Source organism: Desmodus rotundus, chromosome 1 (assembly GCF_022682495.2).
Source record: "Desmodus rotundus isolate HL8 chromosome 1, HLdesRot8A.1, whole genome shotgun sequence".
NCBI classification, from domain to species: Eukaryota; Metazoa; Chordata; class Mammalia; order Chiroptera; family Phyllostomidae; genus Desmodus; species Desmodus rotundus.
In genome coordinates this window covers 174047730-174073308 of record NC_071387.1, presented here as the reverse complement: position 1 = coordinate 174073308, position 25579 = coordinate 174047730, and the positions used below count along the sequence as shown (strand labels likewise).

The 25579-nt window shown below is 37.1% G+C and overlaps 1 pseudogene; it reads left to right on the top strand.

The window, feature by feature from the left end:
• The first annotated feature begins 24518 nt into the window (after positions 1-24518).
• Positions 24519-25330, top strand: LOC112321126 (ADP-sugar pyrophosphatase pseudogene; annotated as a pseudogene).
• The last annotated feature ends 249 nt before the right edge of the window (positions 25331-25579 follow it).

Genomic DNA, 25579 nt, shown 5'->3' with positions numbered 1-25579 from the left:
TTGATTATATACTCACCTTGATCTACAGTTAACGATACTAAGATGTGGAGACAAAGTGATCTGTCATTAATTATATGTATTACCTGGTAGAGTTGACATACTAATTGAAACAATTAAATAGAAGCCCTGAATTTGTTTCCAACTCCTGTGCTCTTTCCAAAATACCAACGCTATCTATCTTCCCATCTTAATGCTATAATATTAGTTTTGAAACTGTTTTATAGTTATTTCTACTGAGTTAGGCATGTAAAAAAAAAGCTTCAACTTAAATTTTAAAAAGTCTAAATGTGGCACTTTAGGCCCTTGTGTGTGATCTTCTGGGGTCCTTTCCCTCTCTTGTACTCACCCCAAATGATGCACACACTACTTCTTGCATCTGCAGTCCTCTGCTCCTTTGCTTATTAAGTCCTGCTGTGAGAAGTCTTCTCTGACTACCCTAACTCGTATAACCCCATTGCTTGCTTTTCAGACCTTTGTTAACTCCACAGTCTTATCACCATTTGACTTTTTTTTTTTTTTGCATGTTTGTTGACTTAGACACTATTTCCTTCCTCCCCTAGACTCCATATGCCTGTCTTGCTCACCACTATGTTCCCAGAGCCTGGTCTAGTGTTGCCGCTTCTCAAATACTTGAGTGACCTTGTAGTGCCATGAATTCTCAAGGCTAATTAAGCTTCCAGCCAGCACCGCAGGGCAATGCCAGCAGGGGTCTGTCAGGGCGCTTTCCTGCCTTTGTAGGAAGGGCTAAGGCTGTGCAGACACACAGTAAAAGTGTTGATGTTTTTGGTGTGGCTTCTAAGTGGTGTGGCTTCTAAATCGTGTGTCACCAGTCATGTTGATCCCCCAGGCACACTGACTCACTGAGGCTTGAAATGTAATATTCTGACTTGTGTCAAGTCAGGTATTTTTTTATTAAATTGCATCCCCCCCAAAGCTGTCAAATTCAGAATTTTGCTAAGCTATGTTCCTCTCCCATCTGTGCAGAATGAGATTCACAATGAATTTCTGATTGTTAATAACGTTGGGTTTGTGTTTTAGAAAGTGCACTGGAAATGTTTTCAGAAAGTAAACTTCTTTCTGGCACAAAGTTTAATAGGATATGATATATAGCAATGAGCTCTAGATATGAATGAAGTTTGGTAGTTTTGTGAATTTTTATGATTTAGCCTTCACCTTTTCTTTGACTTTTTCCTCTAGACTATCACACACAAGAGACAGAAATGTGAGGAACTAAAGTTATAAATCATTTTCTATTTTTATTTTGAACACCAGCTCATGCTCTCCATATCCTTCAATGGAGTGGGGACTTCCAGGATCAATGTTACTTCTGGGAAAGACCCAGTGCCTGCCACAGAGTAGGAAGGCAACAGAAGTGAGTGATTGGCGTTGATGTTAATGAATGATCGATCATGATGATCACAAAGATAGATGATGGATGTACGTGAATATGCTAAGTGGCTAATGTTTAAGTAATAGAAGCTCAGGTTTCAGAAAGCAATAGATAAAAGTTCAAATGTATGCTGTACAAATGGCCAGCAGAGGGAGGTCCATATTGTAAAAAGGAAACTTCTCTCTAGCCACTAAGACCCTAAAAAGACTTCATATTTAAAGAACCAAGAAAGGACATGAAGCTCCTATAATCTAGGAGTAAAAACTGAGGACTAGATGAGAGTTAAATCTTTCCTAGTAACTAGGCCAGATCAAGGCAAGCGCAAGTTAAGAGAATGATGACAACGGAAGTCATAATTGAAAGTTGAACTTGAGCCACCACTGGCTGGAGTGTTATGATCAGATGGGAATCCAGCAATGAGGGAGCTTTAGATATTCTATTTGATTTGCATTTGTGATAAAGTTGAAGTTGAAAAGAGAGGAGATAAGGAGAATCTCTTGTTTTTTTGAGGTCAAAGCCACAAGTACATGACCTTAAGCTCAGCGTAATGGCAGAAGCAAAAGAGCACTTTGCATTTTATCATAATAAATACTCCAAGGTGTGTGCACATCTGACACAGCAGAATTGAACTTGGCCTGTTCCAGGAATCCGACCATGGCTGCAGGAGGCCTAAGTAATAGAATGGCAACAACAAGTTGAGTTTTCAAAGGAATAACAAGCATTAATACCCTGTTTGGGTATTAATCCGAACAGGGGTAGGACAAGTCTTCCACAGGGAATCACAAGGAGTTTTTAGGATTCTCAACTGGAAGGTGGACAGCAAAGACTCAAACTATAAAAACCGTAAGTTAAAAAGGAGACATTAATTTTGACCTTAGATAAGTGAAAATAATTATAAGCAAATACTGTGGGCAAGTATAATCCAATAAATAGGTAAACCGGATGGAATATACAAACTTTCAAAGAAAAAACAATAAAAACTTCCTCAAGAAGAGGTACAAAATTGGAATAGAACTATAATAATAAAGGATTGAATTAGGAACCAAAAAACTTCCTACTAGAAAACCCAGAATCAGATGTCATTGTGTTGAATTATAAAATCTTTTAAAAAGATTTAACACCAATCATTAAAAAAAACTTCAAAAAAAAAAGAAAAAGAAGAGGTGAGAACACTTTCTAACTCACTTATTCTATGAAGCCCTGATACCAATATCAGACAAGGTCCTTAAAGAAAACCACAGACCAGTATGCTATATGCATACAGACACAAAAATCCTCAAGAAATACTAATAGGCCCAAGACAGAAATATAGAAAGGATTATGCACTGTGATTGATTGGGATTTATTCCAGGAGTGCAAGGTCAGTTAATGTAGGAAAATTGTCCATATAATATTTCACAAAAGTAGGTAAAAGGAAAAAAAAACATGATTACTTAGATGCAAGATAAACATTTGACAAAACCAACTCCCTCTAATGATTACAACACTAAACAAATAGGACTATCAATGCAGAAAACGTCCAGATGATACCAGCTATCACATAGATCTTTAGTTCTTTGCCTTAAAATCCCCTTCATACCACAAGGATTGTAAAAAGGGCCAGAGGATGCAGGGAAAGAAGAGGTAAAATAAACAGAGTGAATGACAGACCACATTCTTCCTTCCCCACTGTATTTTATAAGCTGCAGGGAAGGGCCAACCTTCACTGGGGGAGTGCAAAAAAAGTCAAGCTGGATATAAAATTTTAAGTTCTCAATTAGAGTGATTTGGACATTTAAATAGCCAACTAATTACCAAGAATGAAATAGGTCTGACACTTGAAAGTGACAAAAAAAAAAAAATCTGGGATCTGAGACAGCTTCAAAGAACGGGGAAGCGTGACTGAGGAGGACACATTTAAAAACTGACACAGGAAAAAAGAAGATTTTTTTGTTTTAATCTCTAGTAGGCAGAATAACCTTCCCCTCAAAGATGTCCAAGCTCTAACCTCTGAAAACTGTATATATGTGACCTTGTATGGTAAGAGGAACTTTGCAGATGCAATTAAATTCAGGATCTTGAGATGGGACGATTATCCGGGATTACATGGGTGGGTCCACTGTAATCATAGGGCCCTTTATAAGAGGAAAGCAGAAGGATCAGGGCTGTAAAAGATATAAGATGATGGAAGCAGATGTCAAAGTGATGAGAAAAAGGGGCCACAAGCTAAAGAATGCAGCCATCTTGCTGAAGCTGTAAAATGCAAGGGAATCTTATCCTTGAGCCTCCAGAAGAAACACAGCCCTGCTCACGCCTTGATTTTAGGACCTCTGATGTATAAGATAGGCAATTTGTTTTCAGATACAACTTCTGTGAAATCTGTTACATCAACAATAGAAAGGATATATAAACTTTGGTACCAAGAGTCGAGTGTTACTGTATCTCATAATCTACTGATAGATTAAAAGGCAATCTATCATATTGCCTTTCAATGTCTACACATGTGTGTATTCAGTTATATGGAAATAGCGTAATTTTCAATTGGCTATTTTTCAACATTTAGATTGCTTCCAAATTTTTGCTGTTATAAATAATTCAGTGAGCATCCTTATAGTCAGATCTTGTGATAATTATTAACTATTAATTTACAACACACTTTTACAAGACAGAAATATACATACATTTCCAAAAAGATGATTTATTTTTACATAAACCTACAACAGAGGATTTCAATGAGAACTTCAATGTGGAACAAATACACTGTATTTGAGGACACGGTGCTCCACATGCGCCCCTCCTCCCTGGGTCACGCTGACACCAGAGCCAACAAAAGTGAAGGAAGCTCCACGTTTCTTCACTTTTCGAGGGGGAACCTGGAAGCAAAGCCGCCGGAATGCGGACACACAGACCTTAGCTTTTTCTGCTGCAAGTGCGGGTCCCAGCCCTTGATTGTTTCACCCATTTACTGCAGCAGTTCATCCCAACGACAGACAACCCACGTGGCCACCTACTTCCGAAGGAGGGCGGGGACTGCAGGAAGCCCACTACCAGATCCTGTAGAACTGTCCTGCTCACTCTGTGCGACAGCGGCCACCAGCAAACGGTGCTTCACTGTGTAAGCTCAATCCTTTCATTCTTAGAACCTGTACGGTCTATACTTATATCCAAGCGCAAATCCTGAAGATTGAAAAAAATATATAATTAACCCTGTGAGGCCATCTGAAGGTTACTTCATTCTTGATTTAGACTTTTTAATTTAATCTGAAAACAAATCCTTTTCCTTTGCTTCATATGTCTTCCTTTTGGCCTTATCCTGCCTGCTGTGGTAAAGGAGGGCAAAATAAAAAATTACGTTCAGTAACTTGGGTCACTCAGTATTAACACTTGTTAAGTTTGGCACCAGCACAGGTTGAGTCAATGACCGAAAGGAAATTTCAGAAAGTCCCCTCTGCATTTCTTCTCTCATTGCTAAGGCTCTGGCCCCCAGATGGAACCTATCAAAGTTATTATTTGTAGAAGTGACTAATTACATAGGTGAGGTAATTAATTACACAGGGAAGAATCCTATTGCTTTCCAGTAGCTGTATTTTTCTTTCAGTTTTTGCTACTGAGTAAGTCTTAGTTCAGGAGGATAGTAAAATGGGACAATTGTTAGCCTCAATGCTAATAAGTCGCTCTGGAGTGCTTGGGCTCATAAAGGTTTTCCAAGTTTTAATCATGTAAGGGCTGATAACTGCTATGAACTAACCCAGATATTTGGAATTACATGAGAAAGGCTGCTTAGCTAGCAACAGGGAAATGCCCTTTAATTTGGTTAAATAAAACATAAAACTTTGGCCATTCATGGTGTGCATCACATTTATCTGAGTATAGCAGGGGGAACCCCCCTAAAAACCCCAGAATTTATTTATTAAAAAATTGTGTATTTATTCTTACACACTTAAACTTCAGTCACTTTCAAAGGACTCTCCATTTGATGCAATACACCTATCAAGACATTTTCTCTGCTGCTCAAACAGTTTTTGAACTTGTCAATTGTGATGTCTTGTTGTGCTTCTGCCATTTTGGTTTCACCCCCTCCACATTGGCAAAATGTTTCCCTTGGAGGACTTCTCTCATCTGGGGAAACAAAAAAAGTTACTAGGGGCCAGCCTGAGTAAGCAGGGAGGGTGGGGCACAGAGGTCATGCTGTTTTTGGTCAAAAACTGCTGAACACTCAGCTAAGTGTGGGCAGGTGCACTCGTAAATCACCCATCATGAAATGGGTAAATGCACTGAGAGTCTTAAAAAAAATGCACTGAAGCTGAATGCAGCCTCTCACAACAACAGCAGCTGGTCCACTGATACAGATGGGTTCCTAGAACACTCACCTAGCGGCGGAAGCACTCCACACTCCAGAAGATAATTCCACCTTTTCTGGGAGGAGGGGTCTCCCCTAATATACTCTTCTTGAATATATCCTCAAAGCCTTTCAGTGTTTTGGTGGACAAGTTACTGAATTAACTGAAAAGTCAATTTGCTTAAAAGTTTTAGAGAAATTTCTGCTATTAAATGTATCTAGGGGAAATAGTTAAATTACAGCCTCCCAACCTGCCAGCATCCAGTAGGGCCAGCGCGGGGTGGGCATTGGATATTGGATGTTAAGTTCATCAGAATGTGTGAATATAATTAAACTCATCAGCTCAAATGGGAGGGAATCCAAATCTCTCCCACAGATACAGGAGAGATCAGATGGCTAGAGAATACTTTTATGTATTTGAAGTATCACTATCTGAAGTAAGGCCATTTCTGGAGGCAGGCATCCCAGAGAGAACACTCTGAGGGAGAAGTCCAGTGCACTTCAGTGAAGCGTGGGTGGGTGGTGAAGGATTAAAGGCAATTCAGGCTCTTAGCTACATCAGTGTCATTAGTCATCACTTTGCCTTCAAGGGTGATATCTGAGTAATTGTAGGCAGAGAGATCAGAAATTCTCTAGTTTGAGGACACGTGTTATAAAATGAATATCCATTGAGAAGGTGATGTGGACTGCAGATGAGTCAGTGAGGAAGTCAGAGGACTAGGCATCATTACCAGGACGAGAGAAGACACCTGCAGGGGGTTTGAAGTGAGACTGGTGGCTGCTTCATGAGGAGGAATAGAAACTTCGTCAGAATGACAGTAGGTGATATTTACTCTTTTTATGTATTGGCATTCTTTACTAACTGTGAACTCTCTGCATGTCTTATTCCATAGTGTGGAATACACACCATGTGAATGGTTAGATAATCACAAGAGACCTTTTGCCTGTTTGTTCCCTCATACAAGTCTGAGTTCAAAAATACCAGACATTTTTATGGTTATATTATCTTTAAAACATTTCAAGAAATGTTTGAGCTACGACTCTATGTCAAGAACATTTGTCTCAGCTGGAGAATCATCCTCAACAAACCTTGATCTGAAGCAGCGTTTAAGGCTTCAGACCCTGTCTGTCCTCTGTTTTAGACCCCAGAGAAGATTATTATATTCTATATACAGTAAGTATAGCATAACATTGCCTTTTCTTAGAAATATGAATATTTTGCCCTCGCCAGCATGGTTCAGTGGACTGAGTGCTGGATTGTGAAGCAAAGGGTTGCAGGTTCGATTCCCAGTCAGGGCACGTGTCTGGGTTGCAGGCCAGGTCCCCAGTGGGGGTCATGTGAGAGGCAACCACACACTGATGTTTCTCTCCCTCTCTTCCCCTCTCTCTAAAAATAAATAAATAAAATCTTAAAAAGAAGAAATATGAATTTTCAAAGTTTTGAAGAACTGGAGATACTTCAGTGGCAAGTGTGGAAATTCATTTCTGTCACATGATATTCTTATAATTGTGAGCTGTGTGGTTATTTTCCTCTATTGTTTCCTTTCTCCTTTCAAGAAAACTCAGATGAATTATATAAATTAACCTGTTCTAAGCCTTTCTCTTTAACATGTAGGTCCTGCATTTTCAAGGGATAATACTGTCTACATTACTATCTTTCTTCTTGTGGACCCAGACACTGATATTCCTAAGACACTTGTCCAAATTCTGTCGTGTCCCATTTCCAGTACTGTGTGAGTCACTGTTCAAACATTTCCAATAGTGTGTGAGTCGGTGTTCAAACAAATGTCCCATGTCTTCACCGCTTTGAGGAGGTTATTCCATCTACAAGGTGCCCTTTCATACGTCTAAGATGTACCTGTGACTGGTCTTCATATGTTGTCCAATCTGACACCTTTTCAGTACCTTGTCATGACCTTTCATTACAGACCCAACGGTAAAAGTTTCTAGATACATTCCCTCGTCACATGTGCCGCAGCGGTGTTCCAATCTACAGTGACTGTGCAGCCTTGAAATGGAATTAATCGTGCCAGAGGTATTCTATGCTGATTCCTCGGTCTTCCTCTTTTGCACACACCACATAGTTCGTACACGCTAGTGTTCAATATGTTCAACGAATTTTCTGCCCATCACTTTTATAAGTGATCCCTTATCTCCAGTCTTGAGGGTTCCTTTTGAGAGTTTGCTTTGTTTGCTTTTAGAGATTCTGCTGTCTGGGATGTACCCTGGTCTAATTAAATCAGAAATCCTGAAGGTGGGATTCAGGCATCAGTCTTTTTCCAAAACTCGCAGATGGGTCCAACATGGAGCAACGTCAGGGAACCTATGTACCACATGTTTTTACTCGTCATGCTCTCTTCACTGAAGGTAAAAATCTCCCTCATAAAAATTTGAAGATGGAGGAAAAGACTGTCTTTGCCCAGACATTGAACAAATCACTTAATTCACCTGTGTCTCATGTTCATTTTCTTTAAAATAGAAATAACAATACCTCACTTCAGAGAGTTATTTTAAAAATTATACTATGCAGTGAAATATCTTGTATTTAGTAGGTATTCAGAAAACGCTTTTCCTTTTTGGAAAAAGACAAGGCATAAATCATTATTTAAATATAAAAAAGCACTTTCTATTAAATCTCCTTATTCAGTCCTCAGCAAATGTTATTCCTACACCTTTTGAATTCTCACTATGTTTCATGAGTACCAGGTGGTGCAATCTAAACATTATAACTCTGCATGTTTTAGGATTTACCAGCTCCTCCTTTTCCAACTGTATCAGCGGTCATTTACTTCATGTAATTATAAATTGAAAGGAACAGGAAAAGCAGTGGATGGGATAAATGCCTCAGACCAATTGCATTAGACTTTTGAAATGTTTTATTTCACTTACATTCATTGCATTCTATGATTTAAACTAGAATTTTAAAAATGCATTCCAAATTATAGATAAAAAGTGATAATATTCTCTCTAGAAATTGAAGCTGTAAGACAAACTATGTTCATTTTTACTAGTTAATCCAATTTGTTAGCTATATTTGGGAACTAAATAAAAAATAAAAGTCTTTGATTTAGATTTCTCCTTTACTCGTAGTCCCTAGTTCCAGGTAAAATGCGGCATTCCCTACGATCTGTGAGTACTCGGAGTGAAACTATCCCCGCTCCTTCAGAAAACGCCAACGTCGAAGCAGTAAACATGCATTTGGGCTTCTGAATTACTGCAGTACCACCCTGGCCTGTGGTTTTGCTATCAATGGGTTCAGCTAAGTGCAGTCAACTGAAGTTCAAAAATATTAAATGGAAAATTCCTGGAATAAAGAATTTGTAAGTTTTAAATTGTATGTCATTCTGAATAGCACGATGAAATCTTGTGCCTTCCCATTCCATCCTGCCTGGGATGTGAGTCATCTCTTTGTCTAGCGTGTCCATGCCCTATACACTACAGTGCACCAGTCATTTAGTAGTCATCTTGGTTATCAGATTCACAGTATCACAGTGCTTGTGTTCACCGCTTATTTTACTTAATAATGACCCCAAAGCACAAGTGTAGTGATTCTGGCAATTTGAATATGCCAAGGTGAAGCAGTGAAGTGCTTCCTTTAAATGAAAAGGTGAAAGTTCTCAATAAGAAAACAAAAATGTATATGCTGAGGTTGCTAAGATTCATGATAAGAACACATCTTCTATCTGTGAAATTGCCTAATTTATAAATTAAACTTTACCATCTGTATGTATGTCTAGGAAAAAATGGTTTATGTAGGGTTAGCACTATGTTAGTTTCAGGCATCAGCTTGGGGTCTGGGACACATCCCTGTAGATAAGGGTGCACTACTGTATGACTAAATGTAACTTGTTTTAAAATTAAGATTTTCATATATGAGAATATTATTAAGGTAGAAAAGTGCCTAACAAATTTTCATCTAATTACTCAAATAAAATCTGTTAAATACTGTAATCATGATGAAAACAAACATCATTCTATACATATTTATAATTTTCATCTCTATTTTCTTCAAAAAGAATGCTTAATGTAAATATGCAAATAAAAAGCATCAAACTATTTCCTTATCTAACGAAGCTTGCAGATTGGTATTCTGGGGCTGTAAAACTGCCATCAAGCTACTCTTAACTCCCATTTGTTTATCTTACAGAAAGCTTAAATGAGGAGTAAATGAGACCAGCTTTCTATTTTTCATCTACTATAAGCCCCAGTTTGAAAAAGCTACATTATCTCATGAACAGAATGTACAGACACAGGCATAATCCACGACTGTCATAGATTCTATCCCCTTTCTGATCTTCTACCTCCGAAACCTCCCCCCTTGTACTGTGGCTTCTTTCCCAGTGAGTGGGGCCAGGGTTGCAGGACCTCATTGCCAATTTGTAAGACTTGGGCCACAAGTGAAAACGATGTTCCATCCTGGAACTAGACAAAAGTAACTGTTCACATTTACACTGTTATTTATACTTGCAAATTTACATACTATTGCTTTTAATCCAAAAAAGTCCATGAAGTTCATTCATTAATTAATATATTCAACAAATATGTATTCAAGCACTGGGCTGGGTGCTGGGATTGTGATGGAGAACAAGACTGTCCCTGTTCTTCAGGAATTTATAATCTACATTTTTAAGGTGTATTAAGTTTTCTATTACTGTGTAAAAAAATTTCCACAAAATTAGCAGCTTGAAACAACACCTATTTGTTAGCTCACAGTTCTGTGGGTTAGAAACCCAGGCAAGGCTTCATGGGTTCCCTACTTAGGGTCTCATGAGGCCAAAATAAAGGTGTTGGCAAGCTGCTTTCTGATTTGGAAGCTTCAGGGAAGAATCCGCTCAGAAGGTTTTTCAAGTTGTTAGAGTTCCACTTCTTGAGGCTACAGGATTGAGACCCACTTGGGTAATCTTCCTTTTGCCTGGAATGTAACATAGTCCTAGTAATGATATCTCATCACGCTCACAAATTCCACCCATACTAAAAGGGGAGAGAGTTACACAAGGTCCAGAGTCACTGAGCAGAGGTGAGGAGTGGGGGAGTACAGGAGGGTCATCTTAGAATTCTGCTTATCAAAATGGAACACAAAAATTTAATAGACAATTCAACATCAAATCATCAAGGCTTAAGTACAGGGTACTACGGAAATATAAAGTGTAAAGACCTAACTTAGTTTTGGGAGCTTTGAGAATCTATTCCTGATAAGTTATTAGGGAAAAGAAGCATATTACAAAGTGATATCAATAGAATGATTATGCATGTGTATATATGTATACACATATAGAAATATGTGTATATAATATGTATAGAAATATTTATGGTAATTAACAAAACTTGATGGAATTAATGTCACTTAACATTTTTGTTTATTTGTATTTTCTTGACTGTCAATGTTAAACATGGGAACATAATACCCTGAACTAATGTGACTTGTGGAATGTTATCATAAAGTAGTTTGATCTCCCACTGTTTTTTTCGGGGTGGTCAGCGGCACATATTCACTCCAGTGCTCACGTCCTCTGGCTTTTCTGGCACTCCAATGTCCCAAACCACCATTCAGTTTAGTAACTGAAATGTCAAAATTCTGAAAGTATTCAAAGTTGCGTGTTTCCCTTGCCCTTGCTGAGAACTGCGATAGGCTGTGAGTCCTACAATGGGAATAGAGGGAGTGTGCTCGACAACTTCCTTCCTAGTGTTTCCACATCACTATCCCCAGCTGGGTCACTAAGGTTTCTTACCCTTCTGCAATGAAGTACAGGGTGGGAAGAGAGGAAGAAAAATCATACTTGAGAGAGAACTATGAGTAAATTAACACTGAATCTCTGCGTTTGGAAGATGCTTAAGCTAGGTTCTTTTTTTAGATTCTTTGAGCCCTTTGAAGAATTTCTTTCTTTGAGGATTTCTTGTCTCTGATTTCCACTCCTAGGCAGAAATTAGGCAATTTGTTAACCTTTTTCTGCTGAATTCTGTTCCCCCATTATGGAGGACTGGATTCAAAGAATAAAAGGTCTTCTCCCCAACATTATACTTCTCAAATCTTCCTCTAGCAACCTGAACCATTTAAACTCCTGATGTGTGTAAAAGATTTAAAAGTCATTTAACTTGTTTTTAATTTTAAAAAAATTTGTATATTATCCAGGCACCTCATTTTAGAATGTCTTACCGCTAGTGTCTTCATGTAAAGGCACAATAATCAGTCAAAATTTCCAATTTAACATCATGCGGATTATTATAGTAAGATTCTTTTTTAGATGACAAAAGAGACAAAGCAATCAGCAATGGGGACAAAGGCTGCAGATATATCAAGAAAGATGAGAAATAGGAAAAAGACATTATTGGTTATATCTTACATTGGTTATATCTTACATTGGTTATATCTTAGATTATCAGTAGAGCAATGGGAATAAAAGGTAGATTGCAGGGGGGTGATTAGGAATAGACTGAGAGGAAATAAATGTACATGACTTCCTCCCTATGGTGACTAGAGGAGTCCTAATTTCACATGCTGTTAAACACAAGAGGCCCAGACAGCATGTCCTGGAATATCTCTGGGCTCACGGGTTCCATCCACCTCTTGTCTTTCTATTTGGTTTCACAAGTCATTATACTGGGGTTTGCCAGTGCATTCTAGCTCTGTTCAGAAACACGCAGGCTGCTGCAGTGCACGAGGGAACCAATATTTCACTCCTTCCTGACCCTATCCACCACTCCATTACACACGACTTGGAAGAAATCAACCGCACCAGAAAGCCAGCAGTCTTCCTCTGAGAATTCCTTCTGAAACGCCTTTGCGAGTCAGCATGGCATTAGGCATGCCTTACAGACGGGTTGGAAAGGGGCAGTAAAGACAGCATGGATTGATAACTGGTGTGGAGATGATGTAAATGTAAACACTTGATCAACAGAACTTTGGATGTGGAAGGGATTAGAACACTTAGAAAGTGACTCAGTTGAAAGGAAATGGACAAAGGCTCATGCCGCCTCCTTTGGCAGCAGATATGCAGAAACCCTCTTACTCCTTAGAAAGAGATCCTTCAGGATGAGGAGACAGTTCACGGGTGCTATAGCATGTTGTTAACATGAAACACACATGTGCACTATAGAAGTAAATGAGTAAGAGCATGGCTAAAATCCGAGTTTTCTCTGACCTTGGCTGCATCTTCCCAATGCAGCAAAACCTGTCATTTCAGCCAATAAATTCCTGATGTAAACTGTGAAAGAAGGATCTTGGGACTTTCGGGTTACCGATGCTGTTAGCCATTCTTCTTCATCTTTTTGAAGAAGGTATATTCTGAGGCCATTAGAGATCAGAGAATGTCAGAGAGACAATATTAATGGGACGTAAGGTCCAGCTACTCACATATTTGATATTTTAGTTATTTATCTTTTCTTCTTCCTACTCTCCAACCTCCCTGTGAGTTCACAGGGAGTTGCGACGTGTCTAAAAGGCTCCACTTTATTTCGCCAAAACTCTTATAAAGGCATACTATTCAAAACCTAGGGAGGGATTATTATCTTATTTCCAAGTGACAGGAACATAGACCAAAGAGGCTGTGTGGGGAGAGGAGCTGTTTGTTTTTGAGCTCAAGTTTTAATATTCCATCAGAATTAGCAGAGTTCAATGTGTTGTTCCTCAAATCACAAGATTTCGATTGTTGCTTTGGCTCACACAATCAGTGTTTTTGCAAGCAGTCCTTACCAGAAACACACCCCCTCAGCCCATTAGCTTTTATTTTGTGTTTTCCACTATGCATTTCCCTTCGATCAAAACTGCTCCCTGTGGTTTAAAGTGTGGGAAACAGATGATCCTATTCAGTGGCCTGTCTTACAGGCATCAGGGTTTGAAGGGCCATGTTAATCTGTTTGTGGAAGGAGACTCCAAATCCATAAAAAACAGAGAAATAAATTCACTTACACATCCTTTTATCCTTTGCCCTACTTCAAGCAAACTTTTGTCAACTCTAATTTTCCATTCTTGAGAGTTTAGGTTTCGTTTCTCGTGGGTAAACATCCCAAGCTTGCCCAACTCACTAGTCTACAAATAAGGTTTTAGAACCCCAATAATGTTATCTGAAGCTCTTTTGTGAATACAAAGATTATCAAAAGAAAAAATCTTGTTTTATTTGTGAAGTTTAATAACTCATATATATGCTTATATATCCTATATAATTTTATATGATACACAGATATGTATATTTATAATATATGTTATATATACAATATCTCTATTTCATATAAAGAGAAGCAGAATATGTCCCTCCAAAATATGTTTGAGTTGATTATTTTTGAGGAAAAGCAGATGCAGGAGGAGTTCTAAAAACAGAGTAAAATTTACCTTTTTGTAACAGAAATGTACATTTATAAGGTAAATCTCCCTTTTGAAAGGACTCTCCCTTTGGAGGGACAGGGGTAGAAATTGGAACCCAGGTGTAATGAGGTAGATGTTTGCATATGAGAGTAGCCCAGGGTGGGCCAGTCAGAGTAAGTATTTGGGTAAGAGACCTCTCCACAATGGGTGTCAAAGACAAAGAGAGATGAAAGGGTTTGTGTGTGGAAGGTAGCCCAGAATGGAACGCTGAAGCCCCATGAAGGGATAAGAGAAAGACATCCACACTGGGGTGGAATGGAAGTAGGTGGGTGACTGGCCTAGCATGAAGCATTAGATACCAAGGGGAGTAAGAAGGACATGCACTCAGTAGAGTACCCTGGTAGAAGATACCAGATGCCAAATGTGAGGAAAGCATCCATTGGGGGTGATATCCCATAGTAGGGATAAAGAAGGTCATTTCATAATAAAAAGAGGCCAATTTATTAAGTAGATACAACAATCATAAATGTTTATGTACTGAACAGAATATTGAATGCCAAAGCAAAAATTGATGAAAAGAGGCAGACAAATGTACTATTGTCAGTGATTTTAATACTATTCTCTTAATTGATAGAACAAATGCTCAGAAAATTAGAAAGGATATTGAAGATCGGAACAAAACCATCAGCCAGCTTTCCATAACTGACTCCTATAGAACAATACACCCAGATAGCAGAGCACACACCTTTTCCAACATACGCAATATTTACCAAGAGAGGCAATATTCTGGCTATAAAATAAATCTCAGCAAATTTAAAATTACTTGAGTCATAAAAAGCATGTTAATTACAATGGAATTAAATTAGAGATTAATTTTTGAAAGAAAAAGGATCATTGGAAAATCTCCTAATATTTAGTATTATGATAAGTAAAATATGCCAGGTGGTGAAAGACAAATACCATATGATCTCACCTATAAATGGAACTTAATTACCAAAACAAAAAAGCAAGCAAAATAGAACCAGAGATATGGAAATAAAGAACAAACTGATGGTAACCGGGGGCGGGGTTAAAGGGGGGAAGAAGGGGAAGGGTCAAGTCAAGGACCATGTATAAAGGACCCATGGACAAAGATAATGGGGAGAGGATAGAATGTGGGAGGTGAGGGGTGAGCAGGGCAGGGGAGAGTAACGAGGGAAAAATGGGGACAACTGTAATTTAACAATAAAAAATTTTTAAAAAGAAAATAATACACATTTATATAATTCATGAGTTAAAGAATAAATCAAAAGAAAGATAAAAATGTTTTTTAAACCAGAAAAAAGGACAGAATACATGTGAAAAATTATGGGATGCCATTAAAGCAGTCCATGGGGTTAGTGGTGGGATTTACAGCACTAAGTGCTTATGTCTGAACGCAGGAAAGGCCTCAGATCAATGACTTCGTACAACACCTTAAGAAACTAAAGAAGGAAGAAGAAATTTAATATAAAATAAATAGATAAAAGGAAATAATAATGGTCAGGAGGAAAATAAATGGACCTGGAACATCTGTAAAGAAAAATCAATACAACCAAAGATTATTATTTGAAAGGAACAATAAAACTGACGAACTCCCAGCCAGACAGGTCAGAAGAAAGTAACACACAAATTGCCCATATTAGGTATCAGAGTTGTGACATCATTAAAGATTATACAGACATTAAAAGGATGAAAATAAATGCTAGAAACAAATTTGACAAGAAATTTGACATCTTAGTTGAAATAAATTTTTTGAAAGGTACAAACTAATAAATTTCACTCAAGAAGCAATAGTTAAAGTGAATAGCCCTACATTTATTAAATAAACTGAACCCACAGATTAAAAACTTTCCCACAAAGAAAGCTATGGACTTCGATAGAATTACTGGTGAATGTTACCAACCATTTAGGAAAATAAAGAGAAATAAAAATTGTGGAGACATTCTAGAAGTCCAGTCTCATACTAATATATAAACTGGACAAAGACTTATAAGAAATAGTGTAAAACATTATCTCTCATGAATATAGAAACATTCTAACTAAATTTTTAGAAAACTGGATTCAACAATATGTACAAAATAAAATATATAAAACAATAAATACAATACACCATGGGCTATTCCAGGAATGCAAGGTTAATTTCATATTTGACCACTATTCACTGTAATTTACCACATTAGCAAATTTAAAAAGAAAACCCATATGTAATCTCAATACATGCAGAAGAAAAGCATTTGGCAAAATTCAATATTTATTCCTGATAAATTCTCTCAGGAAACTAACAATAGAATAGACTCTCTCAACCTGACAAAGGGAGTCTACAAAAAACCTACAGCTAACACAGTGATTCAGGGTGAAAACGAACGCTTCCCCCTAAGGCTGAGAACAAGCAAGGTTATCCATTCTCAAATGACCTATTCAACATCATCATACTGGAGGATCTAGTTGGTGCGATAAGGCAAGAAGAAGATTTAATAGGACCCATATCGTAAAAGAAGTAAAGCTACCTTTATTCATAGATGATGTCATTATCTGTGTAGAAAAATTGATGAAATAAAATAAAAAATTATTGGAACTAATAAGTGAGTTCAACAAGATCAATTTAAAAAATCAATCGCTTTTCTATATACTAGAAACAAAATAGCACCTAGGACAACAAAGAGACGGTGGTGTGTGAGTTGCCCCTAATTAGTGCATTTCAAGGACAGCACAACTGGTGGATTGAAGGCACTGGCCTGGTGACCAACAGGCCTGGCAGCGAACAGAGGAACTGGGCTGGAGGCTGAGCAACCATGAAGGTTGCGGCCCAGACCTGGCCCCCATCCCCGCAAAACTATAGGAAGGGAGAAAAGGGAAGCCTAACCCGCTTCAGCCTGCTGCAGCCAGGATGTCCAGCAGAACTCTCTTGGCTGGTTTAAAGTCATCAGGAGGCCTTTCCACCTCCCCCCTGTACCCCAAAGTGAGACAATAAGACTTGGAGCTGTGGAAGGACCACAGTCAGACCCAAAGAGGGATCACAAGGCTAGTCCCAACAACTGAAAAACTGAGCCCAATGTCACTTTGCTATTCCAGAGAACTTGCCTGTAATTGTTTATTTGTATTATTATTTTTTCATTATTTTTACTTCATTTTATTAGTATTTTTTTTATTTCTCTTCTTTCTGTTTAGTTTTCTTCGTTTCATTTGTTTCATTGCATTATTTGACTGGTTTTCCTTGTTCTCTCTTTCATAGTGTGTTTTAATTTTCCTTCCTTCACTTGTGTTCCAATAGCACACTACTCTAGGTTGCGTACTTCCTGTTCTTGTCATTCAGATCATATAGTTTCTGTCATACGATTGTTGTTCCAGTGTTATTATAAAATAACTTGAAATAAAAGTACCATTCACTGTCACGTCCAAGAATACGAAACATTTTGGGATAAATCTGACAATATGTAAAACTATAAAGTATTGCTGAGAGAAATTTTAGAACCTAAAAACGAGCAAGGGACATGAGCACTCATAAGTTGGAAGAATCAATGTTAAAATGTCAGTTTTCCCCGAGGTGACCCGTAGATTCAACACAATCCCAAGTAAGTTCCTATTTGGCTTTTTTTTTTTGAAATTGACAAACTAATTCCCAATATTCATAGTTCAAAAGACTTAGCATACCGTTAAAAGACTTTGAGAGAGGACAGAGCTACAGGGCTCACATTGCCTGATTCCAGACTTACAACGCTGCAGTGCAGTGCTGGGGTCAAGGTAAAAATAGTAGATTAGGGTGCAGAATAAAGAGCTCAGAAATACTACCAACGACTGATTTTCACAAAATTACGAGGGTACTTTGGTGGAGGAAGACTAATGTTTTTAACAAATATGACTGAACATTGGATATATTCATATTGGATATCAATCTTGTTTCAGATCTTACAACATACAGAAACATTAACTCAAAATAGACCATACATCTAAACATAAAACCTAAAACTATGAATACTGTGGACGAAAACATATGAACATGGGAAATAAAAGTGTGGCTTTGAGTTGGGTGAAAATTTCTTATATGAATCACCAAAAGCATGATCTATGAAAGAAGAAACTGATAAATTATAGTCCGTCATAAATAAAAGCTTTTGTTCTCCAAAAACACACTGTCAAGACAATGAAGATACACACCCAGAGAAAATATTTACAAATCATATCTTATGAAAAACTTGTATTCAGAGTATATAAAGGCCTCTTAAGCCTCAATGGAGGGAGGGGGTGGGCAGGATGGAGTGGAGTGGGGGGGGGGGAATGGGACAACTGTAATAGCATAATCAATAAATATATTTTAAAAAATTAGAACATAAAAAAAAGAAAAAAGAAAATTAAAAACTCAGTTAAAAATGGACAAATGATTCGAACAAAATTTCACCAAAGATAAATCAGTGGCAAATAAGTGCAATGAAACATGCTCAGCATCATTAGTCTGTGGAAAATGCAAATCAAACTACAATGAGACACACTTCGCATCTACTTGAGTGAATAGAAGCAAGAAGACTCACCATATCAAGTCTTGGGCTTTGGAGGTGACGGACATCTTTTATCTTCTGATTCAGGTGTTCCACTCCTACCTGGAGAAATGAAAGCACATGTCTATAAAAAGACGTTCATGTGAATGTTTATAATAGCTTTATTTGTAATATCCAAAAGCTGGAAATATTCAACAGGCATTCAGAAGAACAGACTCAATGCTCTAGATTTAAAATAAATGTATTATTGGTACATCCTACAATTGGTACCACAAAAAAGTGTCTAGATGTAGACTTATACATGTAGATACTTTATATGGATATGATATTTATAATAAGTGGGATGAAATATACTGTCAAATAGTATAAGATAATTGGTTATTTATATTGAGTAAATGTTATTTCTTAACATAAAGACAAATTCCATATGAACAAAAAGCCTAAATATAGAAATATGTAAATTACTTAGAATAAAATATGGAAGGATATTTTATGACATTGGGGTAGAAAATAATTTCTTACACAAGACCAATGTTGAGTATTTTCTTCCATCTTCAATATTAAAATGGCTATATGAAAATTGACCAGTTTTGATAAGTGTTTTTTTTAATGCACACTGATATGAGAGTTGTCACAATACAATCTAACAAAATTGTTTCAAACGAAGTTAAAGACAACTAAACCTGCTAGAGCCATCTTATGGAAAGAAACAAATGACCTTTTTGGCCAACCCACTATTTTCATTAAAATACTGTTAAGTGTTGCAGTTTCCCCCTTTGGGTCATAGCGGTCACAAGGGAAGGGAAGATTCCTCAGTTTGCCTGAATTCTTTTTTTAACTCTATATTCTTAGTAAAGGTGTACAAGTAAGCACTGTAGACTATGAGAGCATGCTTGATTCTTGAACCTTTTAAAAATAAAATCCATCACCTTTTTAACCCAGCTATCAGCAGGAATAAGGTTTGTGTTATGAGAAAAATATATGATTAAAGTCAGTTTTGAAAATAGTTTTTACACTGAAAGTCAAGAACTTCATCATTTACTTCATCATGTGCAGTACTGCTCTACTAGGTCTGAGGGACTTGGATTAACAGTGTGGGGAAGCCCTCAACTATTTTAATCCCCTAGGGCACCATTTAACTCACAGAAGGAAGTCTTAACATACAGGAATTATTAAAATCTTATTAAAGCTGTTTTATTATAAAATATATATATTTAATATGTAGTTGTTTTATTTATTTTTTAAATTTTTAAATAAAATATATATTTTTAAATTCAACTTCTGGTGTAGTATCTAGTCTAATTTAATTATTATAATATGACATTGTTTTTTAAATGTAAATGGACAGTTTAATATATTATTATAAAATAAAGACACATGTAACCACCACCTGGGTAAAGAAACAGACACAGCAGCACCCCAGAATCAGCCACTTCCTCACCCTGCTACCTCCCTAACTTAATTCCCTCTCTCTTCCATGGGAAGCCACTATCCTGAGTTTTATAGTATTCATTCCTTAATTTCCTTTAGAGTTTACTGCCTAAGCACACATTCCTAAACGCTATAGTTTTTTTTGTTTCATAAAACTGTATTGTGGAAACACAATTCATACATTATGCCATTTGCTCATTTAAAGCATACAATTCAATGGTATCACTTAATGGATAGATGTTCCTAATTTCAGTGCACTGATGATATACGTACTGTTAGTGAGAGCATCATACAAAGTAAGAGTTAGTTTTAAAAATAATCTCCTAATATTAAGGTCATGGCATAAATATCTTTGTGCTTCCTAATTAATGAAATTTGAAAAATTCTACTGATAAATTCCCTATTTTTGGTCTGTGGGTGTAAGTAAAATGAAAAGATAATAAGTTAAGCTGCTCACATAATATTAAGGTTACTCCAAGAGTCAGATAGTTTTTCCCTTTATTGAATGACTACCATGCTCTTTACATTAATTATCCTTAATCTTTGTACAGTCATGCAAAGTCAGTTATATTACTCTCTAATTACTGTAGAAGAAACTAAGACTTAGATATTACTTATCCACTGTAACCAGGTAATAAGCAGCAGAGGCATGACAGGAAGCTAGTTTTCTTAAAGTGCTTTAATTTAAATTTCATACTGTTTCCATAGTCCCATGTACCCTCAATAATAATGTGCCACTTTAGGAACAAATGTGAGAATTATACACAGAATCTATGGTATAAAAAAGTGGGATGAGAGGTTAGGATTATGAAATGTTCCCTGTAATTTACTGAACAGTTACTGGCTTGTTTGGACCTTACCAGCACAACTTGATTGGAACCTAAACATAAATAAGACATGCAAAATAGTAGTGTACATGTAGGAACAAATCAGACCTAAGAACTCCGAATACAAGGCAGTGACTTACACTCCTCAGTGACAAGCAGAGATGGATGTTCCTGGTCTGAGAAGAAAGGTGTAATGCCTCTCCCCAGGAAAATGGGACAACAATCTGAACACATAAACAAGGTATTATGTATTCAGGACTGATACCCAATGTATGCATGTTTCCTGGGGTTCTTTGAGATGCCCTGAGATATTTTCAATAATGGGCAAATAAACTGTCATTTTGTGTTTGTAACTAGGAACTCTAACTTCAGATGTGAAATTAAAATATAATCTTAATTGAATCTAAAATGGATTTGTTTTTCCAATGAATCTCCATGCACAGTGAAGCAAAGATAAAACAAATAAAACTGAATTTAGTGCACATGACATGGTTAAATAAAATAAAAATAAAACCTTACTCTCGACCAATAATCTAAATGTTCTCCTTAGTTTTAACTCAGTGTCTCATGTCCCTCATGTCCACTCCCTTTTCAGCTTCCGTCTTAGCTAGAGACTGTATTTACACATCATGGTTTCCCCATTCAAGTTCCATTTTGTACTGGGTTGTATCTACCAAGTTATGATTTGCTTACACATGCATTTAGTCAGCAAGTATTTTCTGATTTCTTATAATACGCCAAGCATGTTTTGGAGAGACAGGACAGTAACCAAAACAGACAATCATTATTGAAGTTCAGTGAAAGATTTGGCCCAGAGCCACTCCTGGTGATTTGTCCAGTATCTTATATCTGAAAATGATTTTTTAAACCTTGGTTGGGATCCATCAGCCCTCCCTGATGATTAAGCTTCCCATTAACTCTAATATGATACTGCAGGCCCCTCTGAGTCTTTTTCACACCTTTTTTTTCCTTTTTTTATGCTATTACAGTTGTCCCAATTTTTTTCCTCCTCTTTATCCCCTCTCTACCCTGCACCCCCCAATCCTCCAGCATTCCCCCCACCTTAGTTCATGTCCATGGGTCATACATATAAGTTCTTTGGCTTCTCCATTTCCTATACTATTTTAACGCCCCCTTGTCTATTTTATGCCTACCAATTATGCTTATTCTTTGTATGTTTCCTCCCTCATTGCCCACCCCATGATAACCCTCCATGTGATCTCCATTTCTGTGATTCTGTTCCTGTTCTAGTTGTTTGCTTAGTCTTTGTTTTGTTTTTGAGGTTCAGTTGTTGATAGTTATGAATTTGTTATCATTTTATTATTCACACTTTTTGATCTTCTGTTTCTTAGATAAGTCCCTTTAACATTTCATATAATAATGGCTTGGTGATGATAAACTCCTTTACCTTGACCCTATCTGGAAAGCACTTTATCTGCCCTTCCACTCTAAATGATAGCTTTGCTGGATAGAGTCATGTTGGATGTAGGTCCTTGCCTTTCATGACTTCCAATACTTCTTTCCAGCCCCTTCTTGCCTATAAGGTTTCTTTTGAGAAATCAGCTGATAGTCTTATGGGGACTCCTTTGTAGATAACTCTCCTTTCCTCTTGCTGCTTTTAAGACTCGCTCCTTATCTTTAATCTTGGGTAACTTAATTATGATGTGCCTTGGTGTGTTCCTCCTTGCATCTTATTTCTTTGGGACTCTCTGGGCTTTCTAGACTTCCTGGAAGTCTGTTTCCTTCACCATATTGGGGAAGTTTTCCTTCATTATTTGTTCAAATAAGTTTTCAATTTCTTGTTTTTCCTTTTCTCCTTCTGGAAGCCCTGTGATTTGGATGTTGGAGCACTTAAAGTTGTCCCAGAGGTTCCTAAGCCTCTCCTCATTCTTTTTGAATTCTTGTTTGTTCATTCTGTTCTGGTTGGATGTTTATTTCTTCCAAACCGTTGATTTGAGTCCTGGTTTCCTTCCCTTCACTGTTGATTCCCTGTATATTTTGCTTTATTTCACTTTGGATAGCTGTCATTTCTTCCTTCATTTTGTGACCGAACTCAATCAATTATATGAGCACCTTGATCACCAGAATTTTGAACTCTGCATCACATAGGTTGTCTATCTCCTTGTCACTTAGCTCTTTTTCTGGAGTTTTTACCTGTTCTTTCATTGTGCCATATTTCTTTGTCTCAGCGTATTGGTCTAGATGAATATTTCTTTAACTCCTTGGTTGTCGGAGTTCCATGCAGTTTGCTATTCTGGCAGTTCTGGTTATTTATTATATTGTTTTGAAATTGGTTGTTATCCTTCTTTTAGTTGTGCAAGGAAGCGAAGCATTTCTACCTACATCTCCATCTTGGCTGTATCTCTTTTCCACAACCTTTATTTTTTTCACACCTTAGTGCACAAAAGTTCCCTTTTCTCCACATCCTTGTCCTTGCCAACACTTATATTTAGTCTATTTGATAATAGCCATCCACCTGAGCTGATATCTCACTGTGGTTTTGATTTTCATTTCCTTGATAATAAGTGATGTTGAGCACTTTTTCATGTACTTGTCGGCCACGTCTATGTCTACTTTGGAAAAAAGTCTATTCCGGTCCTTTGCCTATCTTTAAATAGGGTTACTTTGTTTTTGTTTTTGTTTTTTGCTATCCAGTTGGGTGAGTTCCTTATATATTTTGGATATTAACCCCTTATTCAATACATGGTTAGGAAATTTTTTTTTCCTATTCTGTAGGTTGCCTTTTTATTTTGTTGACTGCTGTGCAAAATCTTTTTAGTGTGATGTAACTTAATTGTTTATTTTTGCTCTTGTTGCCTTTGCCTTTTGTATCATAATCAAAAAGTCACTATTAAGCCCAATATTAAGGAGCTTTTTTTCCTATGTTTTCTTCTAGGAGTTTAATGGTATTAGGTGTCACATTTGAGTCTTTATTCTATTTTGAGATAATTTTTGTGAGTAGTGTGAGCAGTGTTCTATTTCATTTTTTTGTATGTTGATATACAGTTTTCCTAACATCATTTATTGAAGAGACTATCCTTTCACCATTGTGTGTTCTTAGTATTTTCATCATATATGCATGGTTTTATTATCTCTATTGTATTTAGACTATTATCTTTCTTATCTCTATTATGTCCCATTGTTCTGTGTCTGTTTTTATACTAGTATCATGCTGTTTTAACTATGATAGCTTCATAATATAGTCTGAAATCAAACAATGTAATGCCACCAGCTTTGCTCTTCTTTCTAAGGATTGTTTTGGCTAACTAAAAGTCATTTGTGCTTTCATTCAAATTTATGATTGTTTTTCTATTTCTGTAAAAATGCTCATGGAATTTTGATAGTGATTGTATTGAATTTATAGATTGCTTTGGGTATTATGGACACTGCAATAAAAGAAAATTACAGGTCAAAATCCCTGATGAACATAAATTCAAAATCCATTCTCCACAAAATACCAGCAAACCAAATTCAACAATACATTGAAAAGATCATATACCATGATCAAGAGGGATTTATCCCTGGGATGCAAGTGATGGTTTAACATATGCATATCAATAAATAGGCATTAACTGAATGCAGGATAAAAGTCATGCATTCAGGGAGTACTTTTAGTGCACACACACGCACACCACAGTTTGGGTCCTGGGGATGGATTTCCGAAGTATTGAGAAGGGGACTTTGAGAACTGCACACCTCAGTTTTCTCAGTTGGACGCGCACTGCCCTGGAAGTGGGAACTTCTCGCCTAAGGACTGGAAAGCCTAATCAGTTTGAAAATGGAAAACCAAGAACCAGCAGATTCTTCTCAAAAAAACAAAGAGTTTATTATTTCAGAGGAGTTAATGACAGAAGGAAAATGGGTCAAGTTTGAAAAAACAACTTACATGGATCCTACTGGTAAAACAAGAACTTGGGAAACTGTGAAACGTACAACGAGAAAAGGACAGTCGGCTGATGGTGTAACGATTATCCCAGTGCTGCAAAGAACTCTTCATTATGAATGCACTGTTGTGGTGAAACAGTTCCTACTACCTATGGGATGCTACTGCTTAGAATTCCCTGCAGGTCTTATAGATGATAACGAAAGCCCCGACGCAGCTGCTCTGCGAGAGCTGGACGAAGAAACTGGCTATAAAGGTGACATTGCTGAATGTTCTCCAGCTGTCTCAATGGATCCAGGTTTGTCAAACTGTAGCACACACATTGTGACAGTAACTATTAATGGAGATGAGGCTGAAAATGTGAGACCTAAGCCAAAGCCAGGGATGGAGAATTTGTGGAAGTAATTTCCTTACCAAGAATGACCTGATGAAGAGACTTGAAGCCCTGGTAGCTGAAGAACATCTGACAGTGGATGCTAGGGTCTATCCCTATGCTCTGGCGCTGAAACATGCAAACACAAAGCCATTCGAAGTGCCCTTCCTGAAATTTTAAGGCCAGAAGAGTGTAGCCATGTTCTTCTAAATGAGGCCACAGGCCTCCTTCACTAAGACTTTGTATTCATCTAAGAGATTTGAAAGTACCTTTTTCATAAAATAAAAACAACAAAGAATGCAAAAAAAAAAAGTCATGCATTCATATCAATAGATGTAGGAAACACACTTGAAAAAAAATCAACACCTTTCATACTAAAATTCTCAACAAACTGGGTACAGAAGGAACCTATCTCAAAGCGATAAGGGCTATTTATGACAAGACCACAGATAAAATCATACTCAATGGTGAAAAGCTGAAAGGTTTTCCTCTTAGATTAGGAATAGGTAAAGGGTACCTACTCTTTCCACTTCTAGACAACATA